Below are 20,359 nucleotides of genomic sequence, written 5' to 3' on the forward strand. Positions count from 1 at the left end.
TGAGCAGGTGTCAGCATGGAGCTTTAGGTGCTGCAGTAGGTGGCCAGCACAGGTCCAGGCAGCCTCATGAGGCACAGGTCATGTGACCTGCACAGTGAGACATGGAGACATGAACTCTAGCCACAGCCTCTTTATCAGCCTGAGGGCTGAGAATCATGAGGTCCAGTGTCTTTATTTCTTACTGTGATGTCATAGTGTTACCTGGATGTGATAGAAGCCATCCTGTCTGCTTAAGCAGAATGGTCATGGCCATGGATCATAATAAACAAACTCCAGGACAGAGTTTGTTTCCTCTGTGTAGCTGTGGCATGAGATGTGAGGGACACTGGGTGGTGTCAGGTTGTGTGGATGGAGAGAGGCCTGGAGCATTAGTGTGCTAGTAGAGCATGTCCAGGATGGTGGATGTCATGTTCATGAGACCGAGTGAGGAAATCCTTCCTGAGTTTAGGAGGCTCAGCACAATGGCCTGTGCCAGGTGGACTACAGGAGAAGCAGGGGACACTCATCCTTTATCTTCTCAAGCTCTTCCTCCTCCAGAGCATGAGTTTCTCCTGCCACCAGTCTTGGACATCAACCTCAAGTCCTTTGGCCTTTGGATCTGGACTTGCACCTTCTGCCCTCTCTGGGGATCATGGACCTGCAGCCCTGGACTGGGAATGTGTCATGGTCTCTCTCCTTCTGGGGCTTTTGGCCTCTTGGCTGAAATGCAAACTGAGGAAGGCAAGGCAATGCTGGTAACAACCAGTTTGGATAGATTATGAGCCTTGCAAGAAATGCAGAGAGGGAATTGTTGACAATGTCTTTTTGGAAGAGCTATGGCCAGGCAGTTACAAGTAGTTCAGAGTTTAAAATAAGTGCTTCATAAATGAATGATCATTTAAAGGTCATTAAGGAGCAGGGACTGTCAATAATTTGCATGAACAAACATATAGACTGGAGAGAGTCATCTTCTACTGTCCCATTTAGGCTCATGAACCAATGTCATGAGGGACCCTTCTTGAACTCCTATAATATCAACTTCATCCCACAAGTTCATGTGGCTTCTGGCACTTCTGAGCATCCAACTCGCCAACCAGGCTGGCCACTGTTGACCCCCTATATTATACCTAAAGCACAGGACTAGACTGTCCCTCAATGTCGACCTGACTCCAGTAGACCTGACCAAAACTGGGAGGGCTGGGAGGGATTCTTGTCTATGCCTTTGCTTTCAGCCTGTATCTGCCAGAAATATCATATGGAGATTTTCTGAAAGCTTTAAAAGATGGAAAAAGTTCTTACATGTTGCACCATTGGATCAGGAACCTCAACTGTAGAAGAATAAGAACCTGAGTGGACTTGATCATGACATCATTATGTATGCAGGGGCAGCTGCGTTAATGAAGGGAGAAACACACAAAAATCCAGCTCCACTGACCATGGGCCCTGTGAGGTTGATTCTCTTCCTGCCTGGAGTGGAGAAGCCTCAGAAGCACTGTGTGGTTCTGTTTCTCTCGGACATAGAAGATTAGCTCTTCAGAATCGCAGGGTCATCCCCACCCTCTTGATCATGCCAATGAGCACCTTAGAAACTTCTGTTTCTCTCTACTCAAATTTTACTTTTCTGGTAAAAAGTTCTTGACCCAGAGATTTGTCATCGTCATTCTTCCATTAAACTGAGTGAAATGATGAACACATGATTGTCAGATCCCATAGGACAAGAGACTAATTATGAAGAAAGTGTCCCATTTTTGAGGCTAGGACTATCCATCCTGGTGATCAATGGCTAATAGGAATCTATCTACACATTTTAAGAAAGTGACTGAAAAATGTGTCAATTCTGGAAGAGCTGCAGGAATGGTCCTCCTGATGACATTGCCACTAGTGACAGCTGGTAGTACAGTTGAGCAGGTGTCAGCATGAAGCTTCAGGTGATGCAGAAGGAGGCCAGCACAGGTTCAGGCAGCATAATGGGGCACAGAGAATGTGACATGCACAGAGAGACAGGGAGACATGACCTCTAGCTACAGCCTCCTGGTCAGCCTGAGGCTGAGAATCATGAGGTCCAGTGTCTTCCTTCCTCACTGTGATGTCATAGTGTCACCTGGATATGACAGAGGCCATCCTGGCTGCTTAAGCCAAGGTCTGAACTATCTTGGCCATGAACTAGGATAAGGAGGCAGGAGGACCAGGTTCAGGCTACTTTCAGCTCTAAATCCTTCACCTCTGGGCCTTTGTGTGCCAAGGTCAGGAGACACAGTCACGTGTGTGGCAGGTGTGTCTGTAAAGTTGCAAGCTGCTCTGCCCACCTGCTCTCCTCCCAGCAGCACAGCCCAACCAGGGGTGGGCTCTGAGGCCTTCAGCTCAGGATCCTCCTGCGTGGATCTCAGACAGGTGGAGTTAGGGGAGCCCAGCAGTGAAAGAGCAGCCCCTTCCCCTCAGGTGAGAGCATGTGGGATCCAGGGAGAGCAGGCCTGCTGGGGGTGGGACCCTTAGGTGTGTGGTCACCACTGCTGGGGCACACACACACAGACACACACACGCAGACACACACATTCACACACAGACATACACGGACACACACACACACCCACACCCACAGACACACAGAGACAGAAACAGACACACATACACTCACAAACACACATTCACAGAGACACACACACTCACACATACAGTCACAGACAGACACACACACTCACACAAACAGACACACACACTCACACACACTCACACATACTTACACATATGCACACATACACACTCACACACACACTTACACACATACTCACACAGACACACAGACACACCCCCACACACATAGATACACACTCACACTCACACAAACAGATACACAGACACAGACATACACACTCACACCCAAATAGTTACACACACACACAGACACACACACACACACCCACACACACTCATACACACAAACAAGCACACACACTCACACACACATATACAGACACACACATATACTCACATACACACATACACACACACTCTCACACATACACTCACACACATACACAGACACACTCAACAAACACACATTTGTAGACACACACACACATACACAGACACACACACACACTCACACACATGGGCACACACACACACACACACACACACACACACACACACACCACAGTAGCCTGAGAATAAGGTTGGGAGAGAAATCATGAACATGGCTCATAATGGTAGGCATAACCTTCCATTTCTCTCTCATTTGAGGATCCACAGGTGCTTCTGTGATGACCCAGGCTCCTCCCTCCTGCCTTCACCCATCCACCTCCTGCAGGTCCACCCAGAACCTTCTACAGACAGAGGGATACAATGATTCTTGCAGAAGGCAGGAAAGTCTGTGTGGTTTCTAAACCTTTGGGCTTTCATTTGTCTCTGGGTCTCAGGCAACTTCAGTGGCAGAGGATCAGGGACAGATTTCATATTACAACTCAGGACAGTGGATGCTGAGGAGGCTATTGTTATTGCTGTTTGCAAGCTATGAAATTAACTATAAAAATTAAGGTATAAACCACACAAACTTACCTGATGGGTGGCCCAGCTCCACATGTGTTGCTTGTCAGGGGAGAGGCACTGCAGATTCTCTGTCTATTGAAGAGAAAGATCCTACAATCTCAGGGGCACAGAGAATAGTGAAGGACCCTGGACCATGTACTTAGCTTAGAGCTCAAAAATTTTTAGGACCTCATCAGAGGGGCAGGGCAGGAGCAGGAGGGAGGGTAAAGGGTCTTCGGGAGCCTCTGGTCAGCCCAGCATGATGGAAGGTGAGCTGAATGACCACTCAGGCTGTGGCTCCCTCCCATCAGGTGCCTTCACCAGGACCAGGCTCAGAATCAGGTGGTTTGTGGCAACACAAAGGTATGTGTTTTCTTTAGCATTTATTTTGGTGTAAACCTAGCCGGCACGTGGCTGGACTTAGCAGGGCTGTGATGACCTCCTCTCCCTCACCCTTCTTTGCACTTCGTTTATCCCTGGCCCACATCCCTCTCCAGCTAAGGGTCAGGCTCAACATTTTACACCACACACCCAAGGAGGCCTCATGTCGATACCTTTGACCAGATTCAGTCATGGGTTTTCAGATAACAAGGGAGTGCTATGAATCCCATGGATATATTTTTAAATAATGAGTCAAGTGTGAAAGAATTACAGAACTTAAAATAGAAGCCACATTCCAAAAACTGGGTAGGTGTAAGAATCTGTAAGCCAATCCTTGCTCAAGTGGAGAAAAATATTATTACTCTTAGGACCATGGCAATGAATGAGAAGGTGAATGGGACATGGTAAAGGCCAAGTCTTGTTCAGCACATAACCAAGGTCCTTGTTGGCTGGGGTGGGCACACTGCTGGGGTTGGGCTTTACCTAGAAAGCTAGATGGAATATCTTCTCTTTCTCAGAGAGAATCCCAAATATCACAGATCCTGCCTGGCCCTCAAAATTGTCCTTGCCCACTGCAAGCCTCATGGAAATGTGGTGTGTCCTGCACTCTCCAGTGGCCCAGTGACTCAAGGGTCAGTGAAGCTCCTGTCTAAATGTGCTTCTCTCACATCACACAATCTATTCCACCCACTGGGGCAGGGTAGAGTTCCTACCAGGTGACCTTTCCCACAAGATAGACCTGGGGTGAGTCCAGAGAGAATTGTCACTCAGGAGGGACCTTGTGGACAAGATGGACAGGAGGTTGACCAGGAGGCAAAACTGAACTAGGAAGATGAACAGACATGCAGGAGCCCAAGGCCATGTCCCTGACACACACAGAGTCGGTCAGTGCAGAATCACAGGAGTGGAGGGCACTTGAGGACTTGGCATCCTGCCACTTTTGCCCTCCAAGACCTTAGCAAATGCCCACAGGAGAAACCCAGCCTGCTGTTGAGGACTCAGCCATGTCAATCAACCTCTCAGCTCAAGGCAACCCCCAAAGCACAGTCAGGTCCTCTTCCCTAGGGCAGCCCCTCTCCCAGGACTATGCCAGAGTGCTGGGGACACTCAGGTTTAAGATGTTAAAGTGGGAACACAAAAAACAGGTAAGCTTCAGCCCCCCCCCCTAATAGGTCCAATCTGTCTCAGGAGTTGTAGGTCTCCTTTTAATTTCTTCCCAGGCTTCTGAGTGCGACAAGCTTGAGTGTAAAGTGGTTATTTTATGGTTATTTTCTTCTGTGCTTAGTGCAGTGTTTTTCATGATCTGCTGAGGCCTGCGACATCCTAAGTGAAAATGGAAGTTCATTTTTCAACCGAATATAATGTATGGGTTCCAGTTTTGTTGTTCAGTTTTATACATGTAGATTTAGAGACCACAAAACCTGTATACTACGTGGACACAAAGGGTGAAAATGATGAAAACTCTGAAGAAATGATGATAGTCAAACCCGAGCTCAGCATGACTGAGAGTGAGGGGCTCCATATTCCAGGTAAGGGCAGAGCCTGTATGCTTAATTCCTCCTGTTTAAACTCTGTTCTAATAACTACAGTGATCCATGAACAAGAGGTTTAATATTGTAAAGTAGAAATTTTTTAAAAAAGACTTGAATTAAATGAACAAATTATCCTACTTAGGAAAATATACTGTGTTTGAGGTTTCCATTTCTAACAACATATTCTATCAAGAATACAATTAAAATTAATATAAGTATTTTTAGTGTAATATAAGGAATATATTGCAGAGCAGTTAGAAAACTCAATCCTTAAAATTGAAGAGAATGTTCTTGTTAAATAATTTTTTACATCTTAAATCAATTTCATCAATAAAAAGGTGTTTTTTGTTTTTCTTCAACTGATGAGAATGTCAGAATAACATTATTTAAGTAAGAATTTCTAGGAATTTTTTTTTTCCTATTGAAGCATAAAAATAAAATAAATTAAGAAAACAAGGGCTGGGGATGTGGCTCAAGCGGTAGCACACTCGCCTGGCATGCGTGCGCCCCGCGTTCAATCCTCGGAACCACATACAAACAAAGATGTTGTGTCTGTCGAAAACTAAAAAATAAATGTTAAAAAAGATTCTCTCTCTCTCTCTCTCTCTCTCTCTCTCTCTCTCTCTCTCTCTCTATTTCTTTAAAAAAAAAGACTAAAAACTGAATGGGAAAAACTGATAAAAATTCTGATTACACTCCAAATTCTTCTGAAACACAAAAGTCAAAGCCTGGTCAAGAAAAGACCACTTGAGTTACAGCAGGAATCACCTGGACCCTTATAAACCTTTCCCTACCCAATCTCTGTGAGAAGAGGCAGGGTTAAGAGCAAAGTACCCAACTCCCTCGTCCCTCCCATGGCCCAGGAGAAACAGAGCAGCACTTTCTTGTGACTTTCTACCTCATCTGTTGGATGCCTGGTGGACTGCTCTCTCTATCACATGACTCAGAACTCAGACAGGGACAAGTGCAGGGCTCAGGGCTCAGGTGAAGGAACTGTGGACAGCAGTGGTGGGCACCACTGTGTGTGACCACTGCATGAAGGAAAAGGGATCAGGAAATACACAGCACACCCCGGCCCTAAAGAAGCTTTCATGGGACGCTTAGGATTACCAGCTCATTTCTAAACAGCCATGGATTCTGGGGAAACTGGGAGGGGAAGCACACACTTAGGCACCTCCATGCGCAGGAAAGATAAAAGCCTTCACCCAGGCAAACCCCAGTCCTCAGAGAAAGCCCTGACAACTAGTGAATGGGTTTCACATCAGAATTCAAAGACTGTGCAGGTGAGTGTTTAATTCAAAGGCTGCATTTCAACAGAAGATGGCAAGGCACCCAAAGGAGCAGGGAAACTTGAGCCATTCAAAGAAATAAAAATCTTTAGAAACCTCCCCAGCAGAAAAAGACATCAGAATGACAGAACGTCAACTTTCTAATGTCTGCCTTACAAAGGCAGCTTGGAGACTTGGGATGCCACTGTCCATCACTCTTACTATGACATGTGGCAGATTGTGTGCTGGTCAATTACATCCTGGTGGCCAAAGAAATTGTGCTGATGCTGCTTTTAGAACTATGCTGTCTCATGTGGAGCACAATAGCCACAGTGACTCTATAAACTTAGATTCAGTTAAATTTTACAATGAACATTTTATTGGCACTTGGTTCTTTCCCATGTCTAATCTCACAGGCCATGTGTGGCTAACAGGTGCCGCATGGGACAGCTCAGATACAGATCTCTTCAGCATGACAGAAGATTCTGTTGGCCAGTGTTGGTCTAAATGATTCTCAAGGTCTTTCTAGGAGCTGCAGCTCAGAACACAAACCTCACCAGCCACTGGAGGCCTCAGGTCCTTCCCCAGATGGTGCAGCTGTTGTGGCCTAGAATATGCTCTGGAAGGCTCCTGGGATGATGGGAATGGGCTGCATGGACAGATATAGAATGGAAGAACAGGGTTCCAGCCACCTCTGACAGTATGCCCTGCAGCCCAAGGGAGCCTTTGTAAATCCACACCTGTGGCATCTCACCTGGATCACAGTGTCCAGATGTGCCATACTGTCCCAGAACTATTTTATTTTCTGAATATGAAATTATCTGTTTGTCTTGTGCCCTCAAGTTGGTGTCTGCATCACAGGAGGGATCATTATCTGTTCTCTACAGAATCCCTCTGGTGACTGATGCAATAGAATGAGCTCCATCAGCAAGAGAGATGGTTTTCCAGGAAGCTGCCTTGGTACCATCCCTGACACCATGAGATCAATACCAATAATCAACCAGTAGATGTCAGAACAGACCACAACTTGCAAAGAGAAGCTTGCTCTTGGAAATGCTAGGTAAGTAAAAGAGTGATACTATCCTTTACCTACAGGGAGATCCCCAGGCTTGAATTGGGACTCTGTGTGGCCAGTAGCATGTGGAGGACCTGCCTGGGGGCTGAGGTGTGGGCAAACACTCTCTGTGTTGGGGCTCTGAGACTGGATGCCCAGCCTTGCTTTTGCACTCCTCCACCTAGTCACTAAGGCCACTTCTTTAGTATTAGTAAAACTGCCCCCATTCAAATGTTGACGCCTCAACTAATTGTTGGTGTGTTTGCAGAAATGGTCATAAGAAGGAATGGAGGTTAAAGAAGGTCATCCAGGTGAGGATGATCCCACAGGAATCATGTCCTTCTAAATAGACATACAGGGAGGTCTCTGTCCAGGTAGTTCTGTCCATCCTTCTTAGGCCACAAGGAGAAGCTTGTGAGGACATACAAGAATGGAGCCATAGAAAGAGAGCCTATGATAGAGGGGTCATCTGCTGCCCCTTGACTTTGGAACTCCAGTCTGCAGAACATTGAGAGGACACATCTTTACTATCTGAGCCACTGAGACCAGAGTGATGTGTCTCCCTATGACAGTCCCTGAAATGTGACTGGAGGCATGACAGGAAGGTGTGCCTTGTCCTTGACACCTCTCTCTCTCTCTCTCTTTCTCTCGTTCTCTCTCTTCCCTCTTCCTGGCTTCCTGAGGTGAGCAGCTCTGCCCTGCAACATAAGCCCTGCCATGCTGTTCTGCCTGCACACAGACCCCAGCCAAGGTGCCACAGTCTGTGGCATAAAACCTCTGAAACCAAGAATCAAGACCAGCCTTTCCCCAGTAGGTTCTTGTGGAGGTGTTTGCTCACAGTGGTGGGCAGCTGATGAGCACACCCTGCACCTTGTTAAAGGCAGCTTTTCCTCCTAGGTGATCAACTGGGGCACTCGTGTGATTCACATGCCAAAGTGAATAATTCTAAAAACACAAGCACTTATTGTCAAAGGCATAGACAGATATCAGTAGAATCACCAGGTGAGGAGGTACAGGAGGCTGAGAAAACATCTGCAGTCTGGAACTCTCTGGAGGACTGTGAGAATACAATATTATGCAGTCTTTTTTTTTTTTTTTTTAGTGCCAGGGATTGGACTCAGGTGCACTCAACCACTGAGCCACATCCCCAGCCCTATTTTTGAATTTTATTTAGAGGCAGGGTCTCACTGAGATGCTTAACACCTGGCTTTTTCTTGAGGCTGCTTTGAACTCACGATCCTCCAGGCTCAGCCTCCCAAGCCACTGGGATTACAGGCATGTGCTACCATGCCCAGCTTAAATTAGGCAGTTTTTATAGACAGAGGAGATATCAGCAGAATGACCAGGTTATAAGGTATAGGAGCTTAAGAGAACCACCTCCAGTCTGGAGCTACCTAAAGTACTCTGAGAATACAGAATTAGGCAGTCTTTACCTATATTGACAAATGAGTTCAGGATTATGGGGAGAAACAGAGAATCCCCTATTTCTAAGACCAATATCCCTAATAGCCAGACCTGCTAATTAATATCTGTAGTGTGAACTTCAATCCCTGTATTAACGTCAGTCCTGCTTTGAGTATCTGTTAGCTGTACAAATCGCATGTGATACCACTATGTGGAACCCCAACATACACTACTCTGCGTCATTCAGGAAATAAGAAGAGACACACTCTGGTCTGCTCTGATGAAGCTGAGGGGAATGAAAGATGGTGAATACACAAAGAGGTACTCTCTCCCCTTCTAGGCAATGTACTTTAGAGCCTGGCTGCCTCTGAGTAGTGCCCTCAGCAGGTGGAAGCAGCAGGAGGAGCAGCTGAGGCAGCCCAGCCTCACACTTCTGCTTTCCTGGGATGTTGGTGTCAAGGCCTGTGTCACTTTGGGAAGCAAACTTCTATGCCATTGAAAGTTGAAAGTAATAAGTGGCAACATCTTCAGTCTCCAGGCTGCTCATGCTGATGTTAAATCTCTTCTGGATCCTCTGATGCTGATCCTGGATGGGACCTCATGTTGGAAAAAGTTTGCAGAATACATCAGGAAATTGGAGCTTTCCCTGCTTCCTATTGATATCAGTGTCAAATAACTAAGGCTCTGACTTGCCTGGTGGGATATTGTGATTCCCTCTCCTTAAGCTGTAGACCTGGATTGTGATTATCTATATCCAGATTTGGTGTTCCTTGGATTTACACACTATAGCTCCTCCTCTGTATTCTTTAGTAATCAGATCAATGTCTTCAGAAAGAGAGGTCCCTTCTCTGCCAAAACTCCTCATTGATACCCTTGGATCTACAATTGTTTTCCTTCATTTATGGAGAATTCCTACTAAATCCTTCCTCTATTTATGAAGACTGTGTAATCTGGGTGTTACATCTGGTATCTGAGATTGGAAACATACAAACCAATATCCGCATACTGAACCTTGCTATGAGAGAATGCATTTATAGACCAAGTACATCGGCCCACTGTGCTGGAAAAATCCCCAAGTGTTGAAACTTCCTGCTTTAAAATAAAAGTAGCTGGGTCCCCAGGAGTTGTATGGGCACCCTTATGTCCATGCTGTGTCCTGACTGGAACTGAATTCTACAGACTGTGACCACCAAAGTAGAAGTCCTCGGGTAGTGGGCTGTACTCTGGGCACATGCAAATCCACAGGGCTTATCAGGGCTGGGCACAGATGCAGGACTAGCTCTTCTCACACATTCAGCAGAAATTCAGTGTCTGCCTGTTTCCCTGGGCATCACATATTTGCCCACAGAGTATGTTCTAATTTGGGGGGGGGCAACAAATAGCCTCAGCCTTGCCCCCTCTGCATGGCCTGTTAGTTCCATCTCCTCCAGCTTCAACACATTCTGAGCTTGCTAGATTCCATCTATGACAGGAACTGTCCATTAGGACACAATTTCATCATATGCATGAGTGTTCTAGCTCCTTTTCTTGGTACCCATGAATATCACTGAGGCCAGGGCAGCTTCCTCTTTACTCTGATTCCATGACACTGTGTTTCATTCAGGGAAGCAATAGGAAAATATGGGGAGCCACATCTATTTTAAAGAGTGTCACCTACCTGACCCAGCTGTCATGAACAGCTAAGCATATTTATTCCTCCATCTCTGAAGACTTGGTCCCACTGCTTCCATCAAAGCCGTCCAAGATCAGGGATCTCTCCCTTCCCATTGGAACTATGAGCTTCTGTTCTAGCTGCTCATGATTACACATGTCCATGCCTGCTGACCCTGGATGCTCAGGTTCATGCTTCTGCTCGCTATAGTCCCATAACTCAAGTAACTGTCTTCAAAGATAGATATCCTTCCTCTACTAAGTCCTCATTGACACCCTTGAATGTCTTGTGATTCCTAAGTGTGAATTTCTTCCATCACCAAGTATCTATCAGTTCCTTAAAGAACCCAGTTCTAATGGATGTTTTAGGACTGCGGGACTCAAGCAGGGGGAGGGAGAAATATGTGTGCGTGCAGTCTCATTGGTCCTGAGGGTTCCCTTAATTGGGGTTAGTTGTACCTTTGACTCACTGTGGGCATCCAAGAAAGAAGGAAGGGCAGAGTACTCAGATGGATGAGGTTCCTATGTAAGGAACAGAGTCCAGGCATGGTGAGGGGGACACTGTATGAGGCACAAAGTGGAGATGGCCAAGAAGTGGTATCAGAGTGTATCAGGTGTGTGGATGTGTGGGGAGGAGTGGGGACAACCTCCAGAACCCACATTTCTCTTCATTCTTTGCTGAACTCTTTTTCACTTGCTCACATGCTTCTTTATCTCTTTATCCTGCTTAAATCCAGAGGCCCTGTGGGCAGCCATTAATAACTTTGCTCCATTCTGAATGAGAAGAGTTTGGACAAGATTAAAATATGCAGGTTTCCAGATCTTTGTAGATTCAAGGGTGTCAATGAGGAGCATTGAAGTGAGGGAACCTCCCCTTCCGAAGACTTTGATCTGATTACTATATAATATAGAGGAGGAGCTGTAATCTGTAAATCCAAGGAAGATTAAATGTGGATATAGATAATCACAAGCAGAAATAAGAAGGTCACTCTTTTTTCTCTGATGGACAGAGACACCTCCTGACCTTGGATGACTTGGGTGTATGTAGAGGGACACAGCATTCATGAACAATCTCTTGCTTAGCTGGAGAAGCCAGTAAGAGTGAGAACAGATCCTGCTTATTCTTATAAATTATGACCTCCCCCCCATATTTGCATTGATTTTCTCATTCACAGTAAGGGCACGAGGGAAATAGACCAAAGAGGAACTGGTCTCATTTCACTCATATCTGCATGTGCTCAAGGAACCCTCATTTAACTTATTGCAGTTAATGTATTTCTGACCTGACTGAAAGCCCCTGTCAGGATGGAATGGAGACCAAGAAAGCACATGGCCACCTTCAAGAGATCAAGTAATACTCTACATTCAGGCACAAGGAGGATGCTGTCCTTTGTTTCCCAAAAGGAGCACATTATCCACAGCCAAGTCCATGGTGACCTGTTTACTCTAAAGACACTTGGGCACCCTGGACCTGTGCTGAGTATCTGGCAGGAGCCTTCCCTGCAGCTGTGCCCAGCCTGCCCAGCCCTGCTGGTGCTGGGGTTTTGTCCAGTGGGGTCAAGGTGAGAGATGATTGATCCTGTAAGAGGTGGGGCCTGGTAGGAAAGGGTCAGGTCTGGAGCTGCTGCCCCTGGAAGGACAGTGCAGTTCTCACACACTGAGGGCATCCTCAGCAGAGTGTGTTGTCATGAGGCCACACCACAAGCCTGGCCACTGCAATGTGCAGCTAGTTCCCTCTCCACGTTCACAGTACTGTGACACAGGCCAGGGGCCTCCCCAGAGGATGGGTGGGACTGCCAAGCCTAGGACCCTCAGCCTTGAAAACCATCAGTTAAACCTTTTTATTGCACAGATGTTTTGCTATAGCAACATATAAAGGACCAATATGTGCTTCTTGTTACTGAGGTTTTAGGTGCAAATTTCCTTAATGAACTGCTTTGGAAATTAAGAAACTCTATCTGAAATAATTGTGTCCCAAATTTACTCTCACATCTCATGGATACGAACTACTCAACAGTGTAAGATGTCAATTCTCATCCAGCAGGTGGTTCTGGAATTCTGCACTGGAACAGCTCTTAATGAGGCTGATGATGCTGTCCACCCTGAACCTTTTAAATAGGATGCAGGTCTCAATGATTTGCTTAGTGCCTCACTTTTGCTGAGGCTGGCTTTGAAATCATGATCTTCCTGACTCAGCATGGACTTAATCTCATTGCTTTCCCTCCAATCACAGAAGACATTTTATTTATTCAAAGTCAGTCCACCCCCCATTGGCTCTTTCCACATAGATGCACCCAACAGGGAATTTGCATGCTGCTTCCTGGGGAGGACATTCCTGCAAGGTTTACATAAAAGCTCAGCTCTAACCTGGCCTTGACTCACCAGGACTCCTCAGCTCAGCTTCTCAAAATGAGGCTCCCTGCTCAGTTCCTGGGGCTGCTCCTGCTCTGGATCCCTGGTGAGGACAGAGGGGATGGGGAGGAGAAGTGGGAGGGGGGTGAGCTCAGTGCTTCCTACATCTGAGCTCTGTACATGTCAGTTGTGTGGGTGTCACTGCATAGGATAGGGCATGTGATGTTCAGATCCATGAAAGGGAGGACGTTTCTAGAGGAAAACCAAATCATCTACTGGTGAAGACAGGGACATAAAAAAAGGAGAGTGGTGTGGTCAACTTCTAGACAGGCATTGTACACGTAAAACTCTATCTTATATGACATTGGGTATTTCTGGATAGAAACCCAATCTATGTACTCAAGAATACACAAATAATTTAGTTGAGAAAGGAACAAAATAATTAAAAGGTTTCATAATACTATGAATAAACTTTCATTTCTGTCATTATTTCAGGGTCCATTGGGGACACTGTGATGACCCAGAGTCCTCTCTCCCTGTCTATCACCGCTGGACAGCCAGACTCTATCCCCTGCAGGTCCAGTCAGAGCCTCCTACACAGTAATGGAAACACCTATTTGTGTTGGGTTGTGCACAAGCCAGGCCAGTCTCCACAGAGTCTAATATATAAGGTTTCCAACCGGTACACTGGGGTCCCAGACAGGTTCAGTGGCAGTGGGTCTGGGACAGATTTCACACTGAGAATCATCAGGGTGGAGGTTGAGGATGCTGGGGTTTATTACTGCTTGCAAACCACAGAGAGTCCTCCCACAGTGGGGCAACCCTGAACAAAAACCTCCCTGCCTGAGTGGGCAGCTGCCACCTGTGCTGCTTCTCTGGGCAGCAGCTCTGCAAATTGTCAGAGAGAAAGAAACTGCAACTGGGTCCTCTAGACCTTGAGTGCCATGGCCACAGATCAGGCACCACATATCAAGTTGCCACCAACTGCAAAAGCCCTGGCATGGCACCAGCAGAAGGGAGACACTGAGGAATAGAGTTGGAGTGTTCCATGTTGAAATTAATTCAGCTAAAGAGGCCCTAAGAGGTATGCAAACACACAGAGTTCTTCTGTCAAAATAAAGATGGGAAATATTTTCAGTATGAATCTAATCTTTATTTTCCACAGTATTTTTAATAAATAGGTATTGAATGTACTCATCATGTTGTGTTCATGCATGCACAACAAAATTAGTAACACCCAGGGGTGCTGAGGGGTAAGGATGGGTAGTACACTAATGAGATTGAAGTCAAATTGTCACCAGCTTTTGTTAAGGTGTTAGAAATTTAGTATGTTATAATATACCCCAAATTAACAAAAATAGGGGGAAATGGCTATCATATAAATAGAAAAAATGAGAAGCAAATAGAAATATTGTATTCACAAAATAAACTAAAGAGAAAGGTGGTTGTAGTGGAGGAGATTCAGGGATTAAAATGGCAGGAGGAAGAGAGAAAGCACAGAAGAATGGCCAAGGGAAACTCCTCCCTGTCTGTAATTTTGCTGAATGTAAATAGGTGAACATCAATTCAAAATGTGTAGATTGGCAAAATGCATTGAAATTGTGTATATACATGTTCATTTAATAATCTCACCTTAGGTCTCAGAACAAGCAGAGCTTGATAGTAAAAACAAGAGAAAACATCAGGAAAAGTAGTCATGCTACTTTTATGTATTATGTATCAGAAATACATATTTTTTCAAATTTGATTGGAGGGAAAAACAAAATTATACAATGATAATGGTATCTGTTCTCCAAGGTGATAAATGTTACAAACATACATGCACCAAATATCAAGGCTCCAAACACATCTAAAAGTGAGGACTAATTTGAGGGACAAATAGACAACAATTAAGTAACAGATGGGACCCCACTACTGTACTTTCAATAGTCCCTGGGACCCCCAGGCAGAGGACAAGTCAGGAAATGGAGACCTGCATCAATGCTACCCACCTAATAGACATGTAGGTGGATTCCACCCACAGTGACTTGCTGCATGATTGCTCAAGTGCACATGGAATGTTCCCCAAGATCCTGCATGTGTTAGGCCACAAAACACGTCTTAATGACCTTATAAAGATTTAGAACATAGAACATGCATATTATCTCCTCTAATGACGACGGTATAAAGTTACAAGTAAACAGCCAAAAGTGAACAGGAAAATTCAGAAATATGAGGAAAGATAAGAGTTGGCTCGAATAAAATGTTTTAGTGAGCTCTTCATTTCTGGGACCAAGAGACCAGACATGAACACTGAGAGAAGAACAGGTTTTTTTTTGGTTCATGGTTTTGGAGGTTTAGTCCATGGTCAACTGGCTCTGTAGCCCTAGGGACAAGGTGAGGAATTATGTCACAGGAGGGACATGGCAGAGAGAAGCACCTCAGGTCATGTCAACAGGAGAGGGATGGGGAGAGAGAGGAAGGGACACAAGGAGGTCAACTCTCCAGGGCACACCCCAAGTGTCCCACCCCCTCTAGCCCTGATCCACCTGCGTACAGTTATTCCTGACACTGTCCATTCAGACTAAGATGGACTGATGATGTCACATTCTCCTAATCTGAATGGTTGACCCCTGAAGACGCCCAGGTTAAAAGAGGCTTTTGGGAGACATTTCACGTTGAAATCCTAGCAATCCACTCCTGACCTAGAAAAGCTCATGTCCATATCACAATGCAAAGTGCATTGAGTCCATCTTCAAGAATCCCACAGTCTTCACAATCCAGCATCACCTTAAAGTCCAAGTTCAAAGTCTCTGAGACCCAAGGAAAACTCAGGGTGGTGAGCCCCTGTGAAAGTCTAAAGCAAGTTACATATGTCCATTGTCCAGTGGCTGAATGTCACCTTTCCCATTTCAAAGAAGAAGAACAGGACCATAGCAAGAAAGGATGGTGCTAAAGCTGGACTGTAAAATCCAGTTGGGCAAACCCACCCTGCAGCCCCTATCCAGCAGCTGGGCATGTGGCACAGAGAAGTTATTTCCAAAGGGTTGACACAGGACTCTGCCCCTGTGGACTTGCTGGCTACAGCCCACATGGCCTCCCTTCCCACTTGTGTCTGCTAGATTCAGAGTTTCCCTTAGCCAATGTACCATTCTGTTGACATCACTCAGTCTCAGGGTCTCAACTGCAATGCCACCTCCATTCTCACATCTCCACACCTTGTCTTCTCAGGGCTGCTGCAGGAATTCAGCCCTGATGCAACCTGCCTGGCTTTCAGGCCCTCCTTTGAAATCTCAGTGGAACTTCATGACCCCTGACTCCTGCAACCTGCATTCCTGCATTACCAGCTCCATGTGGGCAAGGCCCATGTCTGCCACCATCTTGAGCTGTCAACAAGGTTTCTGGGACCATAGATATACCCTCTTCTGAGCCTGGGTGGCTGAGCACAGGAAACTAGTTCCTAGGAACCCCCATGCAAGCAGGGTGTCCCATCAGCTGTCCATCAGCTGTCCCATCACCAATTCTAAGTTTCCTCTTTTGTTTTGCTTCATTTTTGTTTTATCTTGCCTGTCCCTGGAGATGAGTGAGACGGAAGAAAAACCGCTCACATTTGAGGAAAAACTATTTACGTCTGAGGAACAGATAGGGAGAAAGGACGGATGCACATGTCAGGAGGATAGAAAGGCTGATATAATGAATTTTTGTTGTTCCCTTTTTATTTCATTCTGTCTCGGTTTTGTTTGGCATCATCTTGTTGGGTTGTATTATAGTAGAAATACGGGCTCAGAAATTAGTAAAAAACAAACCGAAAGACTGTTAAGTAAATTATTAGAGGAAGGAGGCTTCCCAGTAAAATCAAGAGCAGTTAGGGCATACGTTGATATAATACAAAAATTTAGCCCATGGCTTTTTAAGGAGGAGTTGTTAGATATAACACAATGGAACCATCATGGTGAAGATTTAAAAAGAATAGAAAAGAACAACCCAGGGACTCTGCCAGTTGGCACATTGCCATTGTGGACGTTCGTATCTGGTTTGATTAATCCAAAGCCTTCAGTTCAGACAAAGGTAGAGGAAGGAGAAGACATATTGATTCAAGTAAAAGAGAAGGTCTTTTGAGCTAGTGAGACAGAGGAAGGAAGTTTAGAGCAGAAAAAGCCATCAGGGGAAAAGTTACAACAGAAGACTGCTAATAACACCTTTCTACCAGAGAACGTAAGTGTCCAACCAACAGCACCACCTCTACAGGAGACTGCTACTAACAGCATTCTATCACCAGAGGGCATAAGTGTCCAATCAACAGCACCACCTCCATATGCTAGGAGGCTCCCAACCCCCACAGTTGATAGTTGGGATCCTGAGACAGGATCTCAAGTATGCCCTGTATTTGAGGTAGGAGGGCAATGAATTTACCAGGGTTTAAATTTCAAAACAGTGAAGGAGCTAAAAGAGGCTATAACAACCTATGGTCCTCAAGCACCCTTCACTGTAAGCTTGGTCGAATCCATTTCCAACTTAAACATGACGCCTGCAGATTGGGCTAATATTTTTAAAGCTGTGCTAAATGGAGGACAATACCTGTTATGGAAGGTTGCCAGTGAGGAATTTTGCAAGGAGACGCCTAGGCGAAATGCAGCAGCTGGTTATCCTCAGAGAAATCTAGATATGTTGTTAGGAAAGGGACCTTATGAGGATCGGCAGCAACAAATTGCATATGATCCTGGTGTATATTTACAAATTGCTGTAGATGCAGTTAAGGCATGGAAGACTTTACAAGGACATGGAGGTTTACAAGGTCAATTATCTAAGATAATACAAGAAGCTAATGAACCTTACGCTGAATTTGTAGATAGGCTTATTCAAACAGCTACCAGAGTTTTTGGGAATACAGAACAAGCAATGCCATTAATAAAACAACTGGCTTATGACCCAGTGAATGATTGGTGCAGAGATATCATTAGACCATGGAAACAGGAAGATTTAAACACATATATTAAATTATGTAGAGACATTAATGAACAAGAGCAAGTCATGGCAGCTGCAGTAAAACAGGCTTTAGATGCCAGAGAAAATAATGAACAAGGGCAAATTGTGGCAGCTGCAGTAAAACAGGCTTTATATGCCAGGCCAAGAACATGCTACAATTGTCAACAAACAGGACATTTTAAAAGGAATTGCCCCATAGGAGGAGGGTTTAACAAAACTAGGTATCAAAGGAGTAGAATACCGGGTATTTGCCCACGATGCCGTAGAGGAAAACATTGGGCTAATGAATGCCGTTCTCAAACCACCATAGAGGGTACTCCATGATCAAAAAATGAACAACGACCAAGTGTTTATCCACAATATCATGGAGAAAGGCATCGGGCTCCATTGCCAAAAAATGGACAGGGGGCCCCAATGCTCCAGGGCCCCAAACCACAAATATACGGAGCACTGGAGGAACCCAGCAACCCCATCAGGGTAGTGACCAGGACACATTGTCCATCAGATCCCTCATCAGACAAACCAGAGGGAGCGCAGGGTTGGACATCTGCGCCTCCGCCAGATCAGCACCAACTCCAGAGATGGGAATTCAAATCATTCCCACAGGGGTAAAAGGACCTCTTCCCAAAGGAACAGTAGGCTTATTATTGGGACGCAGCTCTTCTACTCTAAAAGGACTTTTGATAAGTCCTGGGGAAATTGATCCCGATTATGAAGGTGAAATAAAAATTATAGCCAGTTCTCCAAAGGGTATATCAGTAATTTCACCACGAGATAGAATAGCACAGTTACTAATAATACCAAGCCTACATGATAAATTTTCCAGTCATGCTGTAGAAATAGGTTCCAAGGGATTAGGCTCCACAGGTGTAGATTGGGCTATGCTTTCTTTAAATTTAGATTCTCGCCCCATGCTAAAACTAAATATTCAAAGACATGAATTTAATGGGCTACTGGATACAGGTGCAGACCTTAGCATCATCTCTTGTCAAGAATGGCCAAAACATTGGCCATTACAACAAGCCACTCAAATGCTTCGAGGCCTAGGAGTGGCAACTAATCCCGATAGAAGCGCAATGGTATTAGATTAGAAGGATCCTGAAGGATGTGAAGGAACTATACAGCCACATGTATTGGATCATCTTCCCGTAAATTTAGGGGGACAAGATGTCTTAGATCAATTAGGTTTGACATTAACAAATAATATCAATCAAAATGCACCCACTATAATGGCTAGACAAGGTTTTAGGAAAGGAAAAAGATTAGAAAAACAAGAACAAGGTATAGCAGCACCAATACAATTAGATCAAGGAACAGACAGACATGGGTTGGATTTTCACAAAGGGCCACTGAGACAATAAAAATTACATGGAAATCAGAAAGACCAGTATGGGTTCCTCAGTGGCCCTTGACTAAAGAAAAGATACAAGTAGCCCATGATCTGGTCAAACAACAATTAGCGGAAGGACATATACAACCTTCTGTATCTCCCCATAATACTCCCATTTTTGTCATCAAAAAGAAATCTGGTAAATGGAGATTATTGCAAGATTTAAGAGCCATTAATAATGAAATGGTCATTATGGGACCTGCTCAATCGGGGATTCCTCAATTGTCTGCTTTGCCAAAAACTTGGTATGTTTTAGTTATAGATATTAAAGATTGTTTTTTTTTTCAATTCCAATTCATCCTGAGGATAGTCCACGTTTTGCATTTACTATCCCTGCACTAAATCATGAAGGTCCTGATCAGAGATATGAATGGAAAGTACTCCCTCGAGGGATGGCTAACAGCCCAACTATGTGTCAAATTTATGTTAACAAAGTAATCCAGCCACTTAGAAATCAAAATCCTGAACTACAAATATTTCACTATATGGATGATGTATTATTAGCACACAAAGCTAAAAACACATTGCTAGAATGTTATGCCACACTTAAAATTTATTAAAAAATTATTATCTAGAGATAGCAATAGATAAAGTACAATTAAATTTTCCAATTAATTATTAAGTAGTTCTATTATCCTCAACCATGATCCATCCACCAAAAATTGAAATACGAGTAGATCAACTCAAATCACTTAATGACTTTCAAAAGTTATTAGGAGACATAAATTGGATAAGGCCTTATCTAGGTATACCAACAGGAGAGTTGGGACCTTTATTTGATATCCTAAAAGGTCCATCAGATCCAAATTCACCCCGAATGTTAACGCCTGAAGCAAGAAAGGCAATAAAAATCATTGAA

Source organism: Spermophilus citellus (assembly GCF_964194105.1).
Source record: "Spermophilus citellus genome assembly, chromosome: 13".
Taxonomy (NCBI): domain Eukaryota; kingdom Metazoa; phylum Chordata; class Mammalia; order Rodentia; family Sciuridae; genus Spermophilus; species Spermophilus citellus.